Raw genomic sequence first — 7,992 nt, 5'->3', positions numbered from 1 at the left:
TACAGTGTTTACAGATGTATTCGAAAATTCAAGATGGCGTCTCACACCCTCTTTAACACCGTAAGTATGGAAGAAGGTGTTATAAATAAAAAACTATACAAAATACTATTAAAAACCCGCCGAATATATGTCAACCTATGTCACGGTAACATATATTGAGCGAGTTTTTAACAGTATTTTATCCGGTTTTTTATTTATAACATTTTTTCCCACACTTAAAGAGAGAATAAGACGCCATCTTGAATGTTCCAATACATACATCGCCGATTACATCGGTAAACACTGTATGGTTTTCGAGCTGAATAAACATGTTACATTGAATAAAACACGAAAAATATATCCAGTTTGGTAGAAAAGTAACATCTTGCCTTTGATAACATTTATTTGTTATATATTTGTTTTTTGACAACTTTTTCGAATGTTTTAATTTTTATTTTGAGCCATTATCGAGACTTCAAAAATATCATGCCGACCATTTTGTTGTCGTTAGCTACTCGGTAATATTTGTGTTTCGAATTAAATAAATGTTTTAACTGTATTAAAACGCACAAAAAAAAAAAAAAAACTACAAAAAAAAAAAAAAACTCATCCAGCCAGAAGAGTCCAGAGTACTGTACTGTATTGCCTTTGGTAACATTTATTTGTTATATATTTGTTCCTCGCCACTTTTTCGGTTTTTAATTGCCTAATTGGGAAGGAGAGTAATCTACAATAATATCGATAAATCAATCATGAAATTAAATTTCAGTACTCCTTAGGCGTTGAGTTCCACGGTGGCCAGCATCTTGACTTAATAGCCGCTCCCTTACAAAGGCTAGCACATGCGCGGTTAACATTTTTAATTTATTTACTGGCTTCATGCGCGGATAACATTTTGGTAAATTTTTACATTAGGTCAAATTTGCTCAACAATTTTCTTTAAAATAACGACAATTTGTAGGTTTTCGACTATGCTAAATAAGAAAATCGGCGGTTAGTTAACCGGTCGAGTCCCTTTTATTGATTACACGGTTCGAGAATATTTGTACAACTAAACGGCAAGCGAGAAATTATCAATAAATGGTTTAGTTACTTTTATTTTGATTATTATTTAAAAATGTTAATAAGCCAACGTAAGTAAACAAGTAAATTAAAAGAGCTTGTTTTACTGTACACATAGGTGGGGGGGGGGCATTCCAATCTCCCCGAAGGGGTTTGTATTACTGTACACGGGTTTGTATTACTGTACACATAGATTCGAAAAAGTTGTCAAAAAACAAATATATAACAAATAAATGTTATCAAAGGCAAGATAAGTTACTTTTCTACCAAACTGGATATAATTTTCGTGTTTTTATTCAATTTAACATGTTTATTCAGCTCGAAAACCATACAGTGTTTACCGATGTATTGGATAATTCAAGATGGCGGCCGATTTTCTCTTTAACACGGTAAGTTTGGAAAAAGGTGTTATAAATAAAAAACCGGTTAAAATACTGTTAAAAACTCGATCAATATATGTTACTGTGACATAGGCTGACATATATTCGGCGGGTTTTTAATAGTATTTTGTATAGTTTTTTATTTATAACACCTTTTCCCAAACTTACGGTGTTAAAGAGGGTGTGAGACGGCGTCTCACACCCTTTTTAACACCGTAAGTTTGGGAAAAGGTGTTATAAATAAAAAACTCACTGAGACGCCATCTGGAATTTTCGAATACATCGGTAAACACTGTATGTTTTTCGAGCTGAATAAATATGTTACATTGAATAAAAACACAAAAAATATATCCAGTTAGGTAGAAAAGTAACTTATCTTGTCTTTGATAACATTTATTTGTTATATATTTGTTTTTTGACAACTTTTTCGAATCTATGTGTACAATAATACAAACCCTAACGTGTTTATTCAGCTCGAAAAACAGTGTTTACCGACGTATTAGAAAATTCAAAATGGCGGCCGACTCTCTCTCGAAGACGGTAAGTTTGGGAAAAGGAGTTATAAATAAAAAAAGTCAAAATACTGTTAAAAACCCGCCAAATATATGTCAGCCTATGTCACAGTAACATATATTGAGCGAGTTTCTAACAGTATTTTGTCTGGTTTTTTATTTATAACTCATTTTCCTAAACTTACCGCCTTAAAGAGAGAGTCGGCTGCCATTTTAAATTTTCCAATACATCGGTAAACACTGTATGTTTTTCAAGCTGAATAAACATGTTACATTAAATATAAAAACTAAAAACATATCCAGTTATGTTATCCACGTATACGGCGTATATAAAGGGAGAGGCTATTAAATAAATATGCTGGCCTCCATGGAACTCAACGCCTAAGGAGTACTGATTTTTAAAAAGTAAAATTTATTAAATTATTAGGTGAAAGTACAGAATAGTTAACAAATCCCCCACCCCCTCATGATAATAACGATGTCAGCATGGTCCGTAAACTGCGGAGTCCAAAATCTCCTAATTTAACATAATCAATTTGAGAAAAGTTTTTATGTTGCTTTGATAATTTTTATTAAAATGTTTAAACTTAAATAAATAAATAATTATTTGATATCATATCACTGATATGTTGAGACGGAAAATAAAGTCTTTTTTTTTTTTAGGAGCAAAGTGTAGTAGTTCTCAAGTGAAATCCTTCTAGCCTGAGGCAATTATTTATTTTTGTCTCAATCCCGTCTCTTTTTGGGAACTAGATTTTCCTCAAATATTAAAAGTAGCTTTGCTGTCCAAATCTGTCCTTGTGGGGAGACAAGTAAAAACGGACATGAATAAATTATGAAGAAACATTTGTGGAATGTAGAAAATCTAAGAAAAAAAAAGAAAAGAAAATTTTCAAATTTTTTTCAATAAATTTTTCTTTTAAGCCAATTCACGAGAAATATGCGGCATCTCACCAACTTTTCTTTCATAAAATGAAAAGTTTTCGTGCAATAAAATTGAAGTGAAGAAAACATGAACAGAGAATGATATTGGAGGGGGAAAAAAATAAAAAAAGAATGGAGAAAGTTTGACAATAATGGCGAAAAAGAACGATTTCTTCCCCTTTTTTCAGGAAAGAAAAAAACTTGATGAAGGATGCAAAAAGTGATTCAGTATTAAAAATAAATAAAATATAAAATTTTTTGGTTTTGAAAAAAAAAGTCAAAATGTTTTATGAAAAATACATTCGTTGTCAAAAAAAGACATTTGTTAAAATTCAGTGAGAAAGAAAATTAATGGGCGATACTTGAGTTTTACCACAAAGAAAGAAATTATGTAATCATTTCAAAAAACAAAAGAGAAAAAAACATGGATATATTTGCATAAAACAAACATTAATTTTTATGCTAATAATGTTTGAATAAACATATGTAAAAAAAACAAATTTGTCTTAAAAAACAAAAATTATTAATGTTGGAAATGTTTAAAATATAAAGGAGATTTTGAATGACTAGGAAATTTCTCGAAATAGGAGCCACAGGAACTATTTACAGACTTCCGCCTTTTCTATGTTTGATAAGAACTATTTTCTCCATTTACAAAAGCAGGCTAAGTGCTTTAAGGTCATATAACTTAGAATTAGAAATAAAAATTCAGATTGTTGTAATAGTTTTGTCATTATTCATCCTAATATAAACCAAAAAAAAAAGAAACCAAGCAAATTTTATAAATTAAGTAGCGTAGTGATATATGTAAAAAGGCAAGGGTATATAATCACGTTGTGTGGTAACTGATTTCCACTGCAGGTTCACCTACAACCGTAGGTTATACATAAAGACATCAACTCTCTCTCACCCCATCCCTATTTATATATTACCTTTGTTGGTTATATATATATATTAATATTTGGATAGAATTTTTTAATAAATTCTTATCCAAAAGGAAAAATAATGATAGCAGTTTAAATTAATTGCTTATTTATTATTTTTTCTTTATCCCAACTAAAAAAAAAGAAGTGTGAGGGGGAGAATTGATGTTTCACCAACTCTGGCTGTTTCCCAAGGTAAGTGGACTGCATTTTAATTTAACAATTTATAAATAAGAATATATATATATATATATATATATATATATATATATATATATATATATATATATACACTCACACACACACACAAACATGGACACAGTAAAGTAACTTCAGCTTGTTATAGTTCATATTATATCTCCTACTACAAGTTAAGTATAGTATATATTCTCTACTGTAGTATGTAAAAGTGTTAGTTTAACAACTACTATACATTGTTACACTCATTTCTGTTAATGTTGAATAGATAATGTACTATCTCCTCTGAAACTTTATATTTTCTCTCCTCGTTCAGTGAAGGAGATGTTAAAAAAGTTCCCCAATCCAAAGTGGCCCTTTTGGGAGGAGCTAGATTTTCCCCGCATTAAAAAACCAACCTTGTGTCTAACTCTGACCTTGTGGGGAGTTGCAATTTAATAATTAAAAGCTTCAATTATTATAATTGAATTGATACATATTGGAAATTTCATGATGACCACTGCTTATAATGCCAAATTACTTTCTTTGTTTTTTGTTTTTTTTACTACCCCCCTCCCCCTCCTTATGTTCCGTAAGTAAAGATCGACGGTCAAAAATTGGAATAAAGCTTAGTGTGTATGAGATATATGTTATATTGTATGGATGTTTTTAATATATATATATATATATGTATGGATGTTTTTAATATATATATATATATATATATATATATATATATATATGTATGGATTTTTTAAAAATATATATGTATGGATTTTTTTTAATATATATATATATATGTGTATGTATGGATGTTTTTAAAATATATATAGTTTTATATATATATATATGTATGGATGTTTTTAAAATATATATAGTTTTATATATATATATATATATATGTATGGATGTTTTTAAAATATATATAGGTTTATATATATGTATGGATGTTTTTAAAATATATATAGGTTTATATATATATGTATGGATGTTTTTAAAATATATATAGTTTTATATATATATATATAAAATGAATGTGTTTAAATATATTTGTGTGTGTATATATATATGAATTAAAAACTATATATATATAGTTTTTAATATAGATATGGATGTTTTTAATATATATATATATATATATAGATATATATATATATATATATATATATATATATATATATATATTAAGAATATAATTATATTAAAAAAATAATATGCTGCTCCCCATTTGGGGATACCAAATTGGTCAAAGGGAAAATTAACCCTCAACGCGTATTTAGATAAAAAATGCACTTTCGTATAATTCATGCCAAAAAAGTATCGCAAAAACAAAAACAAGTTTACAAACCAAAAGCTCCTGTAAACTTGAAGAAAATATCAATATTAATATTTGTAGTAATCCGAACCAAATAAAATAAAAACTCGATATAACCGAAATAGGAAATAGAGGTTTTCATTGAAGAAGACTGTAAATTATATTTTACATGAATTTATTGTTCGACAGGAGATTCAAAAAAGAATATTAAAATTTCCTTAATCCGTGGAGTTTCCAAGAAAGCGTTTTTACATCATAGGAAAGATATTAACAAAATATTATAGCGAAATGCGTAGATCATCGTATGACTGTCGGACTGACGTAAATGAACATTTAAAAAATTAAGATGTTTAAATTCAACGTTATTTCAAGCGGTTAATGGTAAGCCGAATGGATACGGTCTCCGGCTCCGCTAATCGAGCCAGAGATGTCTCGTGATACGGGGTCCCAATCGTTCGACTGGTATTAATCGTGACACCCTGCCTGCACTGAAGATTCCCGAAAGGATGAAACACTAGTGTCTGTAGGTAATAATTATATATATATATATATATATATATATATATATATATATATATATATATATATATATATTTCATTTTAGTAATAAAGATAACGAAATATCAGTCTTACTAAAATAATAAGGTAAAATAGGTACACGAAAAAAAAAAAAGAAAAGAATTTTATATCATAAGTGAACGTCTCTGTGTGTGTACATTTCCCTACGCAATAACTCTGTTAATTTTAAGTTTACAGACTGGAAATTTGATATACAGGGTACTGAGATTTGGGGAAATCTTTGTGAATGGTTTTCGGCCAGAAATTTGGCTGTTAAGGGGGTCAAAGTTCAACGATTTGACCTTTGAGAACGCTACCAAACACCTCGGCCAATTTTGGGTCTAAACACTTGAAATTTTAGATATAGGTTCCTTGGACATGGATCTAATTTAATAACTTGATTTCAGCCAAAAACAATAATATTAAGGTGTCATAATAGGGGTCAAAGTTAAAACAATTGACCGCTTTTTTTTTTCTTTTTTTTTTTTTTTGCTCAACATACACCTCCAAACTCCCGGGCAACGCCTCGTTGAAATGCTAGTATATATAAAAAATGCACTTTCGTATAATTCATTCAAAAAAGTATCGCAAAAACAAAAATAAATTACATCTGCATCAAAAATATATATACGTATTTTAGAAAAAGCGTGAACTTGAACAAGTAGAAAAAAAAATTGTTTTTGTAGATTTTGGTGTGGTGAAAACCGTATCCTTCGCAAATTAATAGTTTCGGAGATATTTTGTAAAATCAACTATAACGGCGTAAGTCGGCTAATTACGTATGCGCACAGACGCCATTTCACTGACCTTTTTTTGTTTTTTTTTTACATAGGCATTCTCACTTATCAAGGCCAAGAGGCCACTCGAGGATAAGGGTTAAAGAGTGTACAGTAGAAATTGGACAATATAGTAATCGTTAGTAATGGAAATTCGGTAAATTTGTTAACAAATGGAACGGCTCATCAAGAACTTGTTTACATTAGACTTGAAGACAACCATATTGTAGTTAGCCGAAAAGCAGAAAAACGGAAGACAATTCCACAGGTGTGCAGTTCTAAGAAAGAAGCTTTGTTCATGGAATCTACGTTTAGGTTTAGGTGCAGATAAAGAGTGGAGAGAATTATTGAGAGTGTTTTCAGCTAGACAGGTGTTTCTTGTGAAAGTTTGGCAAGGGGAGGGGCATAGATTGGAGCTCAGTCGAACACTTTCCATGAAAATAACAATACAGCAGAGACAAACTCGCAACATCTTTTCTGTGAGATAGAGGTTGCAGGGAAGAGAAAAGGACATCTCTTACGAGGCTACGAAGTCTATTTTGAACTCTATCAAGACAGGCCAAGTCCTTTCTAGCAGCTCCTGCCCGGATGTGGCAACAGTATTCCATCCTTGGATGTACCTGGCTCTTATATAGATGGAGAATTGCATCAGCAGTGAGATATCTACTGGATCGATAGAAAGATCCCACCATTTTTCCAGCAGCTTTGGCATCATATTTGAGGCACGTGTTCCATTTAAGATCAGGAGTAAAGGTCAAGCCCAGAAGCTTGTCAAAACTTGAGGCTTCCTCAAGACGAGAGCCATTCATTTCAATTGATGCCAGATGTTGATCAGAACGTTGATGATGTAAAGAGAGAAGCTTGGTTTTAGATGCATTAAAAGTAACCAGCCACTCCTTTCCCCATTGTACCACATGTTCAAGATCAGAGGAGAAAGAATCTGAGAGAACTTGGTCGTTTACTGTCTTAGATGTGCTACCATAAATGGTAGTGTCATCAGCATAAATGTCTACAAATGATGTAAGGATGTGATTTGGAAGATCATTAATGTGGATCAGGAAAAGAGTTGAGCTCAGGATGGACCTCTGAGGGACTCCAGCATTAATACTGTGAGCTTCTGATTTTTGCCCCTCAACTACTATTATGAACCTATCAGAAAGAAATGATTTAATAATTGAGAAGACATTTCCAGCTATACCATAGCTAGAGATCTTGTGAAGTAAACCTTCATGCCATAACCTATCAAAGGCGTTAGATATGTCAAGAGCAATTGCCCTAGAAAGGTTGCCTCTGTCGAGATATTCACTAATCCTATGAGATATAACTGTAAGCACATCTGCTGTAGATCTAGCAGTACAGAAACCATATTGTGTGTCACTAAGAAGG

At 30.9% G+C, this 7,992-nt stretch overlaps 1 long non-coding RNA gene across 1 annotated transcript in view; it reads left to right on the top strand.

The window, feature by feature from the left end:
- Window positions 1-3,666: 3,666 nt before the first annotated feature.
- Window positions 3,667-7,992, top strand: part of LOC145268238 (uncharacterized) — a 14,776-nt gene continuing 10,450 nt past the window's right edge. The window contains exon 1 of the long non-coding RNA XR_013864862.1: window positions 3,667-3,975. This is a non-coding gene — a long non-coding RNA (uncharacterized LOC145268238). The remainder of the gene's footprint in view (window positions 3,976-7,992) is intronic.

Source organism: Euprymna scolopes, chromosome 43, assembly GCF_053919585.1.
Source record: "Euprymna scolopes isolate OS-2025 chromosome 43, ASM5391958v1, whole genome shotgun sequence".
Classification (NCBI taxonomy): Eukaryota; Metazoa; Mollusca; class Cephalopoda; order Sepiida; family Sepiolidae; genus Euprymna; species Euprymna scolopes.
Note: the sequence above shows the minus strand (reverse complement) of the source record. Positions and strands in the feature narration are given on the sequence as shown.